The sequence below is a fragment of the Cyprinodon tularosa genome, unplaced genomic scaffold, assembly GCF_016077235.1.
Source record: "Cyprinodon tularosa strain WSP-4 unplaced genomic scaffold, ASM1607723v1 ctg994, whole genome shotgun sequence".
Taxonomy (NCBI): domain Eukaryota; kingdom Metazoa; phylum Chordata; class Actinopteri; order Cyprinodontiformes; family Cyprinodontidae; genus Cyprinodon; species Cyprinodon tularosa.
In genome coordinates this window covers 164,020-183,002 of record NW_024039778.1, presented here as the reverse complement: position 1 = coordinate 183,002, position 18,983 = coordinate 164,020, and the positions used below count along the sequence as shown (strand labels likewise).

The 18,983-nt window shown below is 35.8% G+C and overlaps 3 long non-coding RNA genes across 3 annotated transcripts; all 3 read left to right on the top strand.

The window, feature by feature from the left end:
• Positions 1–4,667: 4,667 nt before the first annotated feature.
• Positions 4,668–5,622, top strand: LOC119777270. The gene is made up of 5 exons (XR_005279903.1): positions 4,668–4,811; positions 4,919–4,992; positions 5,077–5,136; positions 5,229–5,331; positions 5,512–5,622. It is a non-coding gene; the product is annotated as an uncharacterized LOC119777270 (long non-coding RNA).
• Positions 5,623–10,682: 5,060 nt separating this feature from the next.
• LOC119777271 lies at positions 10,683–11,407 on the top strand. The gene is made up of 4 exons (XR_005279904.1): positions 10,683–10,801; positions 10,883–10,936; positions 11,082–11,179; positions 11,303–11,407. It is a non-coding gene; the product is annotated as an uncharacterized LOC119777271 (long non-coding RNA).
• Positions 11,408–17,085: 5,678 nt separating this feature from the next.
• On the top strand, positions 17,086–18,441 carry LOC119777269. The gene is made up of 3 exons (XR_005279902.1): positions 17,086–17,256; positions 17,365–17,412; positions 17,508–18,441. It is a non-coding gene; the product is annotated as an uncharacterized LOC119777269 (long non-coding RNA).
• Positions 18,442–18,983: the final 542 nt, after the last annotated feature.

Sequence of the window (18,983 nt, the reverse complement as noted above, 5' to 3'; positions counted from 1 at the left end):
GGAACCAACTACCAGTTTTAGTCCGTGAGGCAGACACCCTGTCTACTTTTAAGGCTAGGCTTAAAACTTTCCTTTTTGATAAAGCTTCTAGTTAGAGTGGCTCAGGTTATCCTGATCTATCTCTATAGTTCTGCTGCTATAGGCTTAGACTGCTGGAGGACATAGGGACCCCTTTTTCATCATTCTGCTTCATTCTATCTCTATTCTCCCACTCTGCAGAATCTGTTAGTTCAATCTCTAACGTTCTGCTCTCTCTGCTTTTCCTCAGAGTAGCTTTGCCTCGTCTGTTCCTGTTTGGCTGTGACTCCATCCTGGAAAGAAACATCAGCTGTGCTGCTGCCATCAACACCCTTGTTTATAGATGTTGGAGATCGGCCTGTTTTCCAGTGTAGTCCTGTTTCTCTGACTGTGACTAACTGGATGTGCTCTCTTCGTCCTCTGGCATGGTAGCTGGCTCGGAGCTCGTCTGCCTGGCTGTGTGTTTCCTGGACCGGGCCGCCTTATACAGCTGCTTTTTGTATCTCTGCTTCTGTCTCCTTGAACCCCAGTCGGCCTCAGCAGATGGCCGCTCACACTGAGCCTGGTTCTGCTGGAGGTTTCTTCCTTTTCAAAGGGAGTTTTTCCTCTCCACTGTCGCTACAAGCATGCTTAGTGTGAGGGATTGCTGAAGAGTCAATGAGTCGATGCAATCAACTGGTTTTCCTTAGATAGAAAACTTTGTATCGATTTGACTGTATGATCTGGTTGAACTGTAAAGGGCCTTGAGATGACATGTGTTGTGAATTTGGCGCTATATAAATAAACTAAATTTAATTGATCTGGCTAGGTGACAGTAAGAAACATATATGAACCTTTACCTGCAGGCTTGACTACTACTTGTTTTTTTTATGTTAATGAAGAAAAAAAATATTTCTTATAGGTATGTAAAGTAGATGTAAACAGAATAAGTATTTGTTGCACTTTTTTGAAGAGGTGGGGAAACTCTGTCTCAACAGACAGCCACAGGCATGGAATAAATGTTTGTATTTACTTTTCTAAATTTCTTTTCCTCATGTCACTCTCCCCTTAGGAGGCGGCAGAGCTCATTGGGCCTCCAAAATTGGAAAGCCCTGCTAATGACCCTTGACCCCTCCGCTCCCACCCCCACCACTTTGCCCCAACCCAGAGACACAGTTCTAGTTTTCTACTAATAACACTATTCATGTTATTAATCTTAGGATATACTAAACGTTTGGAAAGGCACATTCCTGGCTTTTACACTTGATTTTTGTTGTTTAAATATTAATAAATACGTAAAAATATATGAAACCATTACTGTCCCCGTTTCCTAATTTCATCTCGATAAGATGTATTGATTTTTATCCACGAGCAAGAAATGTCCCCAGATTTGATTTCAGAAATCTGGTCACCTTATCTCATATACACTATTAGAAAGCTCTCATATACACTATTAGAAAGCTCTCATATACACTACTAGAAAGCTCTCATATACACTATTAGAACGCTCTCATATACACTATTAGAACGCTCTCATATACACTATTAGAAAGCTCTCATATACACTACTAGAAAGTTCTCATATACACTGCTAGAACACTCTCATATACACTACTAGAACGCTCTCATACACGCTACTAGAAAGCTCTCATACACACTACTGAAAAGCTATTAGCGGATTTCAGTTGAAACGGAAGGTGTTTCAGTGAAACAGGAAGGACCGTCATTACACCGGAAGTTGTTTTAAACGGAGGTCATTCTGGCTAGCTCCGTACATTTTGTGCTATCTCCGGCCGAAATTGTATGAAATAAAATTATTGATTCATGCTCAGCTATCCGCTAAACAACTCACAGAAGCATGGGCATTACTCGACTTTATTTTTTATGTTTTTGCTTCAACAGAGATCCTTTTCCGTTGTTGTGCGAAATTCTGTTCCCATGTGAAAATCTGTTCCACCTGTGTCGGGAGCGCGCCGCAAATTGCAGCCACATAAGCGGATCTGATCATTTCCCAGGCCTTTCGGATCATTTCTTGGTTAAATAAAAAGTCGTAAAATTATACAAGGTTGAGACATTTAGTTTAATCAGCCGCTGTTGTTTACAAAATTGTAAAATAAAAAAAATAAATGCGGTTTTCTTATGCTGTTTTGTGTTGTTATTTTAAACGCCAAGAGAATCAGTCTCTTTCCAAGTTTTTTCACTTCAGCCTGACAGAAATAAAAGTCAAGTCACCAAATACCAAATTTGTATTTATAATTTTTTATTACTGATATAAGATGATGGGAAGTGCCTGATAGCAGTTCCATAATATGGAAACAAATTAATTTAGCTGCATATCTTAAACTGTGTTTATTCCTCTCTTCATCAACAACAAACCATCTGGATTCGGTGATCTTTGAGCAATGTTTGCCTAAATTTAAGGAGGGGGACCATATATTTTAGCTTTCTAATAGTGTGTATGAAAGCTTTCCAGTAGTGTGTTTGAGAGCTTTCTAGTAGCGTGTATGAGAGCGTTCTAGTAGTGTATATGAGAGCCTTCTAGTAGTGTATATGAGAGCGTTCTAATAGTGTATATGAGAGCTTTCTAGTAGTGTATATGAGAGCTTTCTAATAGTGTATATGAGAGCTTTCTAGTAGTGTATATGAGAGCGTTCTAATAGTGTATATGAGAGCTTTCTAGTAGTGTATATGAGAGCGTTCTAATAGTGTATATGAGAGCTTTCTAATAGTGTATATGAGAGCGTTCTAATAGTGTATATGAGAGCGTTCTAATAGTGTATATGAGAGCATTCTAGTAGTGTATATGAGAGCTTTCTAATAGTGTATATGAGAGCATTCTAATAGTGTATATGAGAGCGTTCTAATAGGGTATATGAGAGCGTTCTAACAGTGTATATGAGAGCGTTCTAATAGTGTATATGAGAGCTTTCTAGTAGTGTATATGAGAGCTTTCTAATAGTGTATATAAGAGCTTTCTAATAGTGTATATGAGAGCTTTCTAGTAGTGTATATGAGAGCGTTCTAATAGTGTATATGAGAGCTTTCTAATAGTGTATATGAGAGCGTTCTAATAGTGTATATGAGAGCGTTCTAATAGTGTATATGAGAGCATTCTAGTAGTGTATATGAGAGCTTTCTAATAGTGTATATGAGAGCATTCTAATAGTGTATATGAGAGCGTTCTAATAGGGTATATGAGAGCGTTCTAACAGTGTATATGAGAGCGTTCTAATAGTGTATATGAGAGCTTTCTAGTAGTGTATATGAGAGCTTTCTAATAGTGTATATAAGAGCTTTCTAATAGTGTATATGAGAGCGTTCTAGTAGTGTATATGAGAGCGTTCTAGTAGTGTATATGAGAGCTTTCTAATAGTGTATATAAGAGCTTTCTAATAGTGTATATGAGAGCGTTCTAATAGTGTATATGAGAGCTTTCTAATAGTGTATATAAGAGCTTTCTAATAGTGTATATGAGAGCGTTCTAGTAGTGTATATGAGAGCGTTCTAGTAGTGTATATGAGAGCTTTTTAATAGTGTATATGAAAGCTTTCTAGTAGTGCGTATGAAAGGTAAAGCTTTTCACCAGTTTATATGAACAGTTCTCACTACTTTGTATGAGAGCTTTTGAGTAGATTATATAAGAGGTAAATGTTTTCACTAGTTTATGTGAGAGCTTTTTACTAGTGTTTGTGTGAGGTTTTCAATATATTATATGGAAGAGTGTAATTTAATATGTGTATATGCAAGTTAATTCTGATTTATGTCCCTGGGGGCACCTCATAATATGTAGCCTAAATCCTGTTACATTAATGAATGAATGAATTAATGTATGAATGAATGAATAGGAATTTACATGCAATTTACATGCAATACTATAGCCTTATATTCTGTGAAAAGCTAATGAAAATATGCTTCTAAATGTGCAGCAAATAGTGGCTGCTAAGATTTCAAGTACAACTTAAAGCACTGAAAAACATACTAGACAATCGGATCTAAACACAACATAACTGAACATAACATATGTGCTGCTGCTTTTGTTAAAGCTAGTGTAGGATTAACAAACCCAGAATATCTGAAAAAATCATGATTTAATCCAATATCTATAGGTTTTATGAAATATGCATCAGAAAATATGACTAACTACAATATAACCACTATAAAGTAAAGAAATAAATGCACTGATGTGTCTTTATCAAAGCCTAACTATAAATAACCTAACTGTTAATCTCATTATATATATATTTTAAAAAAATCCAGACACAAAAAAGAAAAATAATTTGTTAATAAGGCTCTCCTTGATATACATAATCTTTTTCATAAAAATCTGACAACTTCCTCTGGTGAGGCTTCCTTCATTCAGGTAGTATATTAATCAAAGAAAGATCTCAGCAATTTGTAAATTAATCTGCTGTCTTGCTTTTGGTGCCCTAAGAATGGACTATGGCATGTACTTATATAGCGCCTTTATTCAAGTTAGGAGACTTGACCAAAGCGCTTTACACTACATTCATTCACCCATTCACACACACACTCACACACTGATGTGTGACTATAACACTGACTATAACGGTCGCAGTGACGTGTATTATCCATTTTTACCCAATTGTAAGCAATCCAATAACTATTAGGGATATTTTTCCACAATGCAATATGTTTAAGTCTTTAATTCTCAGCCACACCTTGAAACAAGTTGGTGAAAAATGTAATCCCAGTTTTGAAACGCTTCTGCATCTGTAAGGGTATAAAAGAGAACTTCAACATCCAAAAAGCAACATTACAGCCTCTTCACTTGTCTGTAAAGAAGCCAACTGAAGGTAAGAGCAACTGATAGTCTCTGTAATGAATTTATTTAATGATCCAGTCTATAGACTTTCACCGATGTGTTTTTCAGAAAGTAATTTTAAACTTTGTTGTCCTAAAGGTCAGATCACTGTAACCATGCTGAAGGTAGCACTTGTTCTCGGATGCCTCCTGAGCCTCATTGTGGCCAAACCTGTAAGCATAAAATTATGTTTAATTTCATAAATGTTAGCATATGATATAAAAAGTTTAATGCAGGTAATGTCAAACTGTGCACAGATGGAGCACCAGCGCTTTGCCCGCTCTGACTCATCTGATTCTGATTCTGACTCAGATGAGGTGAGAGTCCCCTCTGACTAACTTTAAATCCCAGCTGATCATTTTCTATTATATTAGCAGTAAATAATACCTTTTGTTTAATTTCTGCTAAGACCACCACGACCACAACCACAGCAGCAGGTGCAACAACTGCTGCAACTGACCTGAATGCACTGATCGCTCAACTACTTCTATTACTTAACCAGTAATGATCAAGTGAGTGACAAACAAGTTAAAGCTGGTTTTTGACATTACTGCTCTGTGTATGATCTTTGATGTTTGATATTGTGTGATGACTCATTTTTAACTTAGTGTATATCTTTTGAAGTGGTTGAGTTTTATTGCGAATAAAAATTGGTTGAGTTTGATTAACTTTTTGATCTCATCTCATTTCAGAATCAAGACCTGCTGTAAACCAGAGTACTTTTGTTGAGTCATCAATTGGAGAAATATGACTTATAACTTTGTTGACATTTACAAAAATAAACCATCTTAATGCAAACTCCTTACTGGGTGTAACTTATTTTAGAAATGTTTAGGACATTGTAATTCCTCAAAAAGGCAAAGACTACCTTGTCTGGTTTGCAAACCTCTCATTACACCTGATGATATTTTTATACCCTTTGATAAAAAGCAAAAAAAAAAAAAAAAAGAAACCAACAACTTCCAACAGTAAAACTCCAAAAATACTATTGGAGTTCCACATCTGACAAATGTATGAAATATATCCGGGATATATAACATATAAAGTGCCTTGTAAAAGTATTTGCCACCTTTGAATTTTCTGACCTTTTGCAATATTTCATTCTTCTAACATAAAAATCTAAAATTGTATTGTTTTTTTAAAGAATCAACAAGTGAGACACAATCATGAAGTGGAACAAACTTTATTGGACATTTTAAACTTTTTTAACAAATAAAAAAACAGATTAGTGGGGGCATGCAAAATAATCCGCCCCTTTACTGTCAGTGCAGCAAGCTCTGACTTATGACGATAAATAGAATCCACCTGTCTGTAATCAAATCACCGTATAAATGCACCTGCTCTGTAATAGTCTCAGAGTTCTGTTTAAAGAGCAGAGAGCTTCCAGAAGAACAAGGAACACACTATCATTGTGCCCTATGTGGACTTCTGTTGAGTTTCTTTTTAAGCATCTGTAAATACTGCAACTGCTAACTATATTCAGTATATAGATCATTTTGTCTGTGATTGGAATTGTATTTAGTCTTAATAAAAGTACCAGGAATTACCCTTTGTGTTAGTTTATCATGAAGAAATGTTTTATTATCATTTTTTTTTAAATATGCATGACCCTTTAGTGCTTCATCAACAAAAACAATATATCAGTCTAATTTCAGTGTAGCAGTCACAAGTATCAGCACGTTGGATTGATACTAAGTAATTCGTAGCCAGACTCTGGTATCTTTATTAAATCTGTTCAATAGTGGAAAAGCAACTAGCTACTTTCTGTTAGTTTCTGTTAGCTCCACCAATTATGTTGTTTACATCCTATGCATCTCCTTGGGGCTAAGCACCCCGTGTCCTTAAAACCTGGCGATTGACTAAATGGTAAATGGCCTGTACTTATATAGCTTTAATATGTTGCAGCAGGAGTGGCAATGTTTAGATAAGGCACCACGCAGAGAAAATTAAAACTTTTATTGGAGAGTGTTGGTCACGGAGTAAGAGTCAAGTTAATTTCACTAAGAAAGGTGTGGTCACAGCTCATTGTAAAGTGGGGAAAGATAAACAAGGTTGAGCTGAAAAAGAGCAAGCCAGCAGCGACACCCAGTGGTTAAGATGTGTAATGAACATTCATATTGCAGATGAATGTAGAGCTAAAAGAGCAGTGTCTCTCTTTTGTCAAAAGAACATGACATTACGCACACATATGATTCAAGAAGAAAAATGAAGTGTGATTAGAAAAAGGTTTTTCCAAAAAAGTTAAACTTTTTTTTTTTCGTTTTTTTGTGATAGACTGACCTGGATGTCTGACAATGACTGCAAATGATGATTGATACAGGAAGTGGAATAAATTTCAAGTGAAGATCTACAGTACATACAGTACTAGAACAATGTCTGCAGAAACAGAACTGAGACCAACTAAACAAGATTTTATGGCTAAAAAAACAACCTCCCTTGAATGTGTAGCCAGAGATAACGCCTATGTGATAAAAGGGAATGTAGAAGCTGGACAGAGGAGCCAGCTTTGCAGTAAAATAATTAAATCAGGTGGAAACATCAATATGGTAGAGCAAGGAGAAAGGTTTGAAAAGTTTTTTAAGGGTACAAGGAAGTTTTCAAAATATTCAGTCAAATTAAAGGTTACAACCATCAGGTTACAGTCGATGAAAAAATACAGCATGTACAGTAGCACAAGTTTTAAGGAGGGTATCTTATCCCAGGTTAGACGTTGTAAAGGAAACATAGAGGAAGTGAATCAAGGATCCGAATGGAATATCCTTACTGTACCCAAGAAAGACAGAAGTGAGGCAATGTGTAGATCTTAGAGAAGGTACTGTAATTGACAACATTTATCACACATAGAGATTGCTACCGCTTCAGAAAGTTCCCTTTGGATTATCCACAGGAAGCCTACCAAAAGGTTACGGAATCTATGATGTATGCTACATGGATAATGTTGTGGTCATTGGAGAAAATGAATGTCAGAATAGGTAGACCAAAACAAGTTTTTCAGAGATTTAAGAGCAGGGGTTTAACTCTCAACAGAGTGGATCAAATCTGCTTTCTAGGAAAGGACAAGCATTGGAGTGGAATACAGAGACTTGGCCTGAGACTGTAATCATATACAGGTGCTGGTCATAAAATTAGAATATCATGAAAAAGTAGATTGATTTCAGTAATTCCATTTAAAAAGTGAAACTTGTATATTATATTCATACATTACATACAAACTCATATATTTCAGATGTTTATTTTGTTTAATTTTGATGATTACAAATGACAACAAATGAAAATCTCAAATTCATCATATCAGAAAATTAGAATATTACTGAAGACCAATAAAAACAAAGGATTTATAGAAATGTTGGCCAACTGAAAAGTATGAACATGAAAAGTATGAGCATGTACAGCACTCAGTATTTAGTTGGGCCTCCTTTGGCCTGTATTACTGCAGCAATGCGGCGTGGCATGGAGTCGATCAGTCTGTGGCACTGCTCAGGTGTTATGATAGCCCAGGTTGCTCTAATAGTGGCTTTTAGCTCTTCTGAATTGTTGGGTCTGGTGTATTGCATCTTCTTCTTCACAATACCCCATAGATTTTCTATGGGGTTAAGGTCAGGAGAGTTTGCTGGCCAATTAAGAACAGGGATACCATGGTCCTTCAACCAGGTACTGGTAGTTTTGGCACTGTGTGCAGGTGCCAAGTCCTGTTGGAAAATGAAATCTGCATCTCCAAAAAGTTGGTCAGCTGCAGGAAGCATGAAGTGCTCTAAAACTTCCTGGTATGTGGCTGCGTTGACCCTGGACCTCAGAAAACACAATGGACCAACACCAGCAGATGACATGGCACCCCAAACCATCACTGACTGTGGAAACTTTACACTGGACTTCAAGCAACGTGGATGAAGTGCCTCTCTTCTTTTCCTCCAGACTCTGGGACCTTGATTTCCAAAGGAAATGCAAAATTTACTTTCATCAGAGAACATGACTTTGGACCACTCACCAGCAGTCCAGTCCTGTTTCTCTTTAGACGCTTCTGACGCTGTCTGTGGTTCAAGAGTGGCTTGACACAAGGAATGCGACAGCAGAAACCCATGTCTTTCATACGTCTGTGTGTGGTGGTTCTTGAAGCACTCACTCCAGCTGCAGTCCACTCTTTGTGAATCTCCCCCACATTTTTGAATGGGTTTTGTTTCACAATCCTCTCCAGGGTGCGGTTATCTCTCTTGCTTGTACACTTTTTTCGACCACATCTTTTCCTTCCCTTCGCCTCTCTATTAATGTGCTTGGACACTGAGCTCTGTGAACAGCCAGCCTCTTTAGCGATGACCTTTTGTGTCTTGCCCTCCTTGTGCAAGGTGGCGATGGTCGTCTTTTGGACAACTGTCAAGTCAGCAGTCTTCCCCATGATTGTGTAGCCTATAGAACTAGACTGAAAGACCATTTAAAGGCTTTTGCAGGTGGTTTGAGTTAATTAGCTGATTAGAGTGTGGCACCAGGGGCCATCAATTTTGAACCTCTTCACAATATTCTAATTTTCTGATATGATGAATTTGAGATTTTCATTTGTTGTCATTTGTAATCATCAAAATTAAACAAAATAAACATCTGAAATATATGAGTTTGTATGTAATGTATGAATATAATATACAAGTTTCACTTTTTAAATGGAATTACTGAAATCAATCTACTTTTTCATGATATTCTAATTTTATGACCAGCACCTGTAACCATAATGCAGAACACATCTATCTAATGTTGCAGATTCACTTTCACAACTTCCCCTAACAGAATCTGTTTATAAATGATATGTAGAGTCTTATTTAGGTAAAGTGTTGATAATGATTGTGCACTATGTACAAGCCATGAGACTAGAGGACATAAAACAGAAAATGACAGAGGATGACACAATGAAGCAGCTGATTGTGGAGGTGGGAAAATTGCCTAATCTAGTTGCAGAAGAATTGCAGATTTATCACAGTTGCTTTGGAGAGTTTAGCACATAAGATGAACTTTTACTAATGGGACACAGTACAGTGTTACCAAGACCAATGGTGAAACAAGCACTTGAAATTGGACATGAAATTCTACTGGCCCAATATGGATTTAGATGTAGAGAGACTGATCAGATGTTCTGCTTGTGCACAGCCACCACCAGCCACTGTGTGAAGATCAAACCCTTCAACCACTAGAACTAGTTGTTCCTATCTTAAACCAGTATGTCTTAACTGTTATAGACTGTTAAACTTCATTTCCTGATGCTACCTTGTATCAGATATTTTCTTAGCCACTGTAGTTACATAACTTTTTAAAAAAAAGAACTGATTTGTTTAATTATTTATTCTTAACAATAAGGAATTGTTGATGTTAATGTGTCATTGCAAGAGACAGAAAGATAGTAGAAAAGAAAAACATGGCAGCTGTATGAAAAAAAAAGTGTAAATAAACATAACTCCAAAACTGAACAGAAGGACTGTTTATTGAAGACATCACAGCAATTTATAAGGATTTAAAGATTGAAGAATTTAGCATAGGGAAAACTGCTTAAATTAGTATAAACCAGATATCATAAACATAAAACAAGTAAATGATTTTGTTTATTAGACACTCCATGGTGTAATTATTTTCATAAAAACCTGACAGCTAGCTAAGAGGTCTCTCACCAAACTTAGCAATGACAACAATGATCTACTGTCTCACTTGTGTTGCACCAACAATAAGCAGTTTGTGTTGAAATAACATATTATTTAAGTACCTATTTCTCAATGTGATTTAGTAAAGATAATCTGAAGAGATTATTTGCCCACAATTTAATAGGTTTAAGTCTCTATTGTCTCAGTCACGCCTTGAAGTAGATGTTTAATAAAAACTTAAAATTTGCAACACCTCTGCATCGTAAGGATATAAAAAAGAACTTCAGGATTAAAAAGTAACACTTTAGCCATGCTGAAGGTAGCTCTTGTTCTTGGATGCCTCCTGAGCCTCATTGTGGCCGAACCTGTAAGTTCTTAAGTTTAATGTCATAAAAATCAGAATATAGTGTGAAAAAGTTTAATGCAGGTATTGTCAAACCTTGTACAGATGGAGCACCAGCGTTTTGCTAGCTCTGATTCATCTTTTTCTGACTCATATCAGGTGAGAGTCCTCTTTGCCTAACGTATTGTATGTTAGGTTTGGCAGAGAGGATAGGTTAGGCAGTTACCCCAACTGATAATTTTTTACTGTATTATCAGTGAGAAAGCCCTCTGCTGTGTGTGATGGTATTTTTTCTTTACCTTAGAACACCACGACTACAAACACAGCAGCAGGTGCAACAACTAGCAGACCTGAACTAATTCATTGTTCAACTACTTCAATTGCTTAACCAATAATGATCAGGTGAGTGACACACAATACATTATTGCTGGGTAAGATCATTGATGTTTGACTTTGAGTATATTCCTTTTGAAATGGTTGAGTTTTATTGGGAATCTTGGACTATTTGATCTCATCTCATTTCAGAATCAAGGCTTGCTGTTAACCAGAATACTTCTTCACACTCATTCACTGGATATATATGATTTAGAACTGCCTATAAACTTAAAAAATAAACCCTCTAAAAACAAACTTGTTGGTGCTTGTATTTAAATTGTAAAATCATGCTGCCTTTCATTTTCACTCTATCTGGTAAAAAAATTTCACATTGTCTACCATTGTCTACCATTGTTAAGGTTCCGCTATTGAAGTTCATATCTTTATTTTTCCACCTGATTTTCAATTCAACATTATGAGACATACAGAATAGCAGTCTGTTCACAAATTAAAAAGTGGACTCAGACCTTAAATTTGACAGCCAGATAAAAGCTGTAATGAAATCTAGCTTTTTCCAGCTAAGGCAGCTGGCAAAGATCAAACCAGTCCTTCAGAGACGGCACTTTGAGACAGTAATCCACGCCTTTGTGACCACTCGGCTGGATTACTGTAATGCACTTTATGTGGGGATTGCTGGGTCCTCAATTGCTCGTCTTCAACTTGTTCAAAATGCTGCTGCACGTCTTTTAACTGGCACACGCAAGTACGAGCACATTTCACCTGTTTTAGCTTCACTCCACTGGCTGCCCATCCATTTTAGGATTAATTTTAAAATTCTTTTATTTACTTTTAAAGCCTTGAATGGCCTTGCCCCAATTTACCTCTCTGAGCTTCTGCACCCCTACACTCCCAGCCGATCTCTCAGGTCAGCTGATCAGCTGCTCCTGACAGTGCCTAAAGCAAGGCTTAAGCTCAGAGGGGATCGAGCGTTTTCTGTTGCAGCTCCAAAACTCTGGAATGCATTGCCGCTGCACATTAGACAGGCCACCTCTCTGTCTCATTTTAAAACTCTTCTTAAAACCCACCTCTTTTCTTTGGCTTTTAACACCATGTAGAGTGTTGATTTTATGTACACATGCTGATTTTATGTACACATGTTGATTTTATGTATACACATGCATTTTTTTATCCTGTGCGGGCAGTGCTTTTATTTTATTTTATTTTATTACTTTTATTTATTTTAGTTATTTTATCTTTTTGTGCAGCACTTTGGAAACCTTGTGTTTATTTAAACCGTGCTATATAAATAAAGTGGATTGGATTGGATTGGAAATCATCAAGAAAAATGATCAACCCACAATGATAACACAAACTTCATGTTAGGGAAAAGAAAACTGTAGGAGCTTAATAGGTGTGATGCCTCTACATTTTTCACTATCACACACCATCATACATGTAATTCTACAAATTTGGTGCGAAGTATCTTCAGGTAAGTGAGCATCTGAGTCGCACAATTTTGAAAGGACTATAAATCACATTACTTGATAGATATATTCAGCGTAGGGTGGCCAACTGTTATCTGCCTACATAACACTGCTATGTCATATAAAGCATTTCCTCATGTCACAAATTCAACAATAAGCAATGAAAATTAGGAACATAATAAACAACTGATTTCAGATATTGGATAGAGCTTTGTTATTGAGGACTTTAAATGCGAATAGAAAGATTTTAAATTTCATTCTGGATTTAACAGAAAGCCATTGAAGGGAAGCTAAGACAGGAGAAATAGGATTTTTTCCCCCATTATTTTTATCAAAACTCTGGATGCAACATTTTGGATCAGCCTGTGGCGTTTAGGTACAGTTTGTGGAGTTCCTCAAAGTAAAGTATTTTAATAGTCCAGCCTTAAAGTAACACATGCATGGACTAGGTTCTTGACATCACCACTGGACAAAATATTTTTTTTTATTTCTGAAATATTCCAGAGATGAAAGAAGAATATTCTAGACATCTCTTTCATATTGGATTTTAATGACAGGTCCTTATCAAAAATAACACCAGGGTTTTTTACATGATTATTTGAGATCAATTTAATTCCATCCAGATTAAGTTGATAAGCTTCTATTTCAAAGATTTCAGCCTGAAACCAATAACAGTAAGAAAGTTTGCAGTCCTCCAGGTTTTTTGGTGTTCAAAAAATAGTATATGTAAAGGGTTCGTTTTATCAGTATATTTAGACAGATATCTCTGAGTATCGTCAGCCTAACAATATAAACTTGAAAAGCACTCAGAGAGTGCAGACCTCTACCTGGCAGCAAAAATAACCCCATATTGTGACTAAAACTCTCACATGATCTGGATCATTACCAAATGTTCTGCTCTCATCTTCATTCACTCTGCACTTATTTCTTATTTTATAAGCAGATCAAGTCTTCCAGTGAGACAGGGCTCACCCTTTCCTGTTTTTATTGTCTTCAGTGTAATATTTCTGGACTTTTTGGAGTTCAACACTGAAGCTGTCAATAGTTACTGCTGCCACTCTCTGGTTTAGGGGGGAACTGCTCATTCTGCCAAATACTGTTAAAGAATCATTTAAATAATCCCTGCATCTGGATTATGATGTGGATCATCACCAAAATATGATGGATTGTTCCTTAGACTGAGCTGCACCTTTGGTAAAACCAAAATATTAAACTCTTTTCAATTTACCATATACACAGACAAATATACGCTAAAAACGTAACCTCCTTGGCGGAGGTAATTATTCGACGCTGTTCGGAAATTTTAGCGATTGTATGCTAGAGAGAAATGGTCTTAGCACTGATCATTGTGGTACTCTACTGGTAACCCTGGAGCTTAAGGAAAAGTTTTCATTAATTGAAATCTGAACAAACTAAAATCTGTCAGACAAATAACTTTTGGGTCACTGCACAGGTCACTGCTTGACACATTAAGATGTTCTTTTAAGTAAAAAATGTTAGCATTTTTATTGATATTTCTGTTTTGGACTTCTTATCTCTATGAAATAAAGTGTAGCCCATTAATGGCTGAGTATAGTATATTATATGGTGTATATTATATTGTTAACTTTCCAAGCTGTACTATATGTGAAAGTTTATGTGATAATGGGTACTGGAGCGCAGCCTGAAGCCAGTGGCAAGAGATTCCTACTTCAAATGCTCATAACAACACTACTTTGGAGGGGATTACAGCTGGGATACTATGTGTGGATGACGCACCAGATCCGACAGTGAAATTAAAAACACAGAGAGGAAAAATGAAAAACAACGGAGAAAGAGCAAGGCTTAAGAGAGTGCAAAGCCAACACGAACCTCTTCATTTTGTCGCCTTAGCTTAATAAGCAAGCTTGATGAACTGCCGGCAAATGTCAAAAAATGCAGGAATGTAGAACTTCTTCTCTTCTGGCCTTTTCTTGTTTGGGGCCCTGATCAGACTGGACTGGGCCAGTTAACTGACCAGCAATTACAACAGAGGGGGCGCCTGTATTCAAACAGTGGTGCGCCACTGTAATTGTGAGGAACAATCTGTGCACTCCATACATTGAGCTCCTTGCTCCTTGTTGTTGTCTTTTTATTTTCCAAAGGGATTTTCCAAGATATTTTTCTTACTGATGTACTCTATATTAATCCAGAGGCCAACATAAACACAGCTTCAGACCATTTCATGACTAAATAAACAATAAATATCTCCCCCAAATTAATTCTGCTTGGCTGATTGATAGGTAACCATTGTGCCACTGACAGGAACCTTTCAAAGGGATTTTTAATCAATTTTATTTGCACCACTGTTACACTATAAAGAAAACAAAAGACATGTTTTATGAATCTGTTCAAGATTAATATAAATATGTGGCTTTGCAGACTCTAAGCTGGTCACATGGCCATTCTTGCCCCAGCCTACATCCTAGTTGTGAGAAGGGCTGAGAGAGAGAGAGAGACTATAAAATGATAGAAAAGAACCAGCATCATTAAACTATGAGAATGATTTGGAACTATAGACACTTGATAACATCCATGGACAGGCAGACATAGTTACATCATACAGTATGTATCATTCTGAGTGGAGTCTATAATTAACTCAATCAAAAATTTTCCCTACCAACAAATAGTGGGCGACAATGGAACTCAAAATACTCCTCAATAAGAAAAGGAGGCTATTTACACCAGAAGTGAAAATGACAAAAATGAGTTCAATAATTAAGTTAAATGTAAAAAAATTGATGAAGCTCAACTAAAACAATAAAATAGTACATAAGTTAAAGAGTAGTAAACTGCATTAAAAATAGAATGACATAATATTTTTCAAAAGTATATTGAGATGTTTAAATCAAATGCAACAAGATTCTGTGGATTCTTTTGTCTGTGTGAGGCTCCAAAGAGAACTTTGTGACCATATTTGGATTTCTACAACAATCAAGACATATCCAGGATTCATTGTAATGTCATTTTAATTTTTCTATTGTCATTTTCAGTGCTCCTCACTCCAAATGATAGAAAAACAAAAGATGAGAAAACAGAATAGATATGATTGATTTCATTATCCAGTTTAAAAAAATATATTCTTAAAATATGCCATAGAATATGCTGTGAATTGATAACTTCCTGTTTAAGTCAGAATTTGCAGTGTCAGAAAATTAATACATTAATCCAGTTAAAATACACTATATATGTATCTGAGAAAAATATGTATCAATGTAAGAGGATAATATATGCATGTTAGAGAAGAATGTATGCATGTGAGAGCAGAAATTATGTGTATGACAGAAGAATTTGTCTATATGAGAGGAGAATCTCTATATGTGTGAGAGAAAAATATGTATATGAGAGTAGCAAGTAGCAAGTCAGTCTTTTTTTATTAATTGTTACAGGACCTGTTAGACACTGTGGTTTCGCATCCGATAAAGTCAATTATTTAGGTTTTATATGAAGGGAAATTAAATGTCTGAGAGAAATAATGATCCAGTCTGGCTTCACATACCTCATATGAGTCGCCAGTTTCCAGCTATAGCTATGGTCGACCCAGGGACGAGTTGTTTATACATCAAAACTCATTGCTAGTGTTCATGACATGTTGAATGACAGTGATTTTTCTCATCATACTAACTTAAAGCCCTTGACATTGGAACCAGATTTAACAATTTACACAGGCAAATATTCTTACATTGATACAAAGATGGTGAAACAACTGAAGATAAACTGCCTTGCCTAAAAACACAAAAGCACAAAACAGGAGGCTCTGGAGTCAAACCCAGTTTTTCCCCTGCCAAAAAAAAAAAAACAAGCAATCAAACAAAAACACTATGCTGCTTCATAACTTGCCTCAAAGGTGAAAAAAAACATATACTTGGTTTTGAAAAAGCATACCAACAAATTAATAACAAATTAATAACCCTTGATTATCTTACATACTTCAGATGATAAAAGTGTAGAGGTCATTTAAAACCTCTGGCTTTACCTAAGGGACATGTCAAAGATAGATCATTATTATTAGTCAATATAATTAGTCTACCAGAGTAAAAATTCCCAGAAGACAATTGCAACATGGTATCTTATTTATGATCTGCAACAAAGGAAATATGTCCACATATATAAACCAAATAATTACAATGATTGGAAAGGATGGAGCAAGTATAGTTTTTTTTAGAAAGTTCTAAGCAACTAATCCCAGTTTTAGAAGGTGATGGTAAAATTTTTTCAGTTTAAAGCTTACATTTTCTTAACTTTAGTTACTTTCAAATTGCAAAGTTTTCTGCTTTTCTTTCTCATTTTTTACATAGTTTTTTTTATTAATGTCTCCCTAGATGAATAATCGGATGTGGGCATTTAATCTTATGCAAACACAGCCTAATTCCAATGCTGAAACAGTTCACACCTTTGTTAGTTTTGTCTGAGACAGACCTTGCCACATCAGCGATGAGGTAGCGCCTGTGAAGTACAGCAATGTCGACACAAGAGAGCTATTAAAGGCTAATTGAGTCTCTTAAAGCAACCATCTGCATATTTAGTAGCTGAGCTTGATCTATTATTCATTATAAGACTTTTTATTCTTGTGTCTGCTTGTGATACAGAGGCAAGGACAGCATGGAAGCAAAAATTGAGTATTTTCTATTCATTCTTCTTTGCATCAGTGCCCATGCAACTGTGAGTACCAAAGCTTTACTAACTGGTTTGTTCATACTAACTGCTTTGTTTTGAACATTTATTTATTTCAAGCTGTTAAAGTAGATAAATTTGTTTCTTATTATGCAGAGGTGCCATGGCAGTCGCAGTTCAAGCAGTGAATCGGAAAGCAATGAGGTAATAATAATGATTACAACTTTAAAAGTTGTATTAGAATTGCATTAATTTATCTATGTGGCTTAAGGCTTTTTTCTCTCTTTTTATTTCTTCAGGGGAACAGGGGTAAAATCATGCCCTCTGTTCTCTGCACTCTGTTTCCGACTCTGTGTTTCAGAACTACAACAACTACTACAACAAGGGCCACCGCAACAGCCACTCCAGTGACCCCCCGAGGAGACAACAGATAAATTACAGCTGCCTAAGTTATTCAGATGATGAATATCCAATAAGAGGGAAATTCTGCTAAACTGTTTTTCAGCAATACGATGGTATTTGCATTTTTCTACGGCCAAAGGCAAAACCAGATTCAAATGTGTTATAAGAAAGAAATGAATGTATTAGGTTGACTTAGTCCACCTTTCAATTTTTTTTGCTATTGCACACTGATTTGAAAAAAAGAGAAAAAAGCTACTAAAACTGGTTTTATTCTGTCTAGGTAAAGTCTACATAAAGTTAGTTATATTGCTTTTTTTGGGGAGGGGGGGTTAAACATTTAAGGCTGAGACAAGAGCTTAGTTAGGCTAAGAGTAATATACAACTTATCCACCAATGAGTAAACTCAAACAACACACCTGTGTAATATTGACTTGGTTCGCTAAAACATAAACAACCTTGGATGATGATGGGTTAAGAAAAGGGATGCGTGTAAGCTGCTAAATACTTGACTCTGCCAAGTTTGCTGTACTGTACTCTTGAATCAACCTCTTGACCAATACTTTGATTTATTGCTCTGCACTGCCTATTCCTAAGTCTTTGACTGAAATGTGTTATCATGTTTTACTATTTTCCTAATCAGTTAATTTATGTTTTATGAAATATGATGTATCTAAACATTTCATTATATAAAGTCCTTATTTTGAATGTCTTCAAAGCTTAGCTTCCATAATTTTTTTTCTAAACTATTTTAATATGACCCTGCACTGGCTCGTGTGTGCGTGTTGATGATTTAAAAAATTGTAAAATAAAAAAAAGGTATTTACAAATATACATGCTTTGTTGTATTACATGGCATTTTTATGATCTGCTGTGAATATTTATGAATACAATATCATACTATATATAATTAGCTTAAATTTCCCTGCAACCTCTCTAAATGCAGTGTAATGATTAAGCTCTATTTTTTTGGTTTGACTAATTTTGATATGGTATCTACTTAATTACTGTATTTCTTATTGTTTGAAATACAGATTTAATTGTTGTGTCCTTAAACATCAAATTGTTAGCATATGTGGGAGTTGCAACTATAACAAATTGTGTTTTATGGACAATTATAGAAACATAACGCTGATCGACAACCAGCAACAGGGTCCCTTGTTTCACATCTTAGCTAAAATGCTGAAATAAAACAAGGAAAGCTAAGGAATAGTCTAACAAAGTGACATATGTTCAAAATCTGTCAAAAATGAAAACACAAAATCAAACAAAACTTTTTTATTACAGTTGCATATTTTTTTATTGGGGTCACAGCAATCAAGCTATACTTTTAAGGATGATTTTTCTGTGAAATAAAAATCCTTGATTTGTTTTCT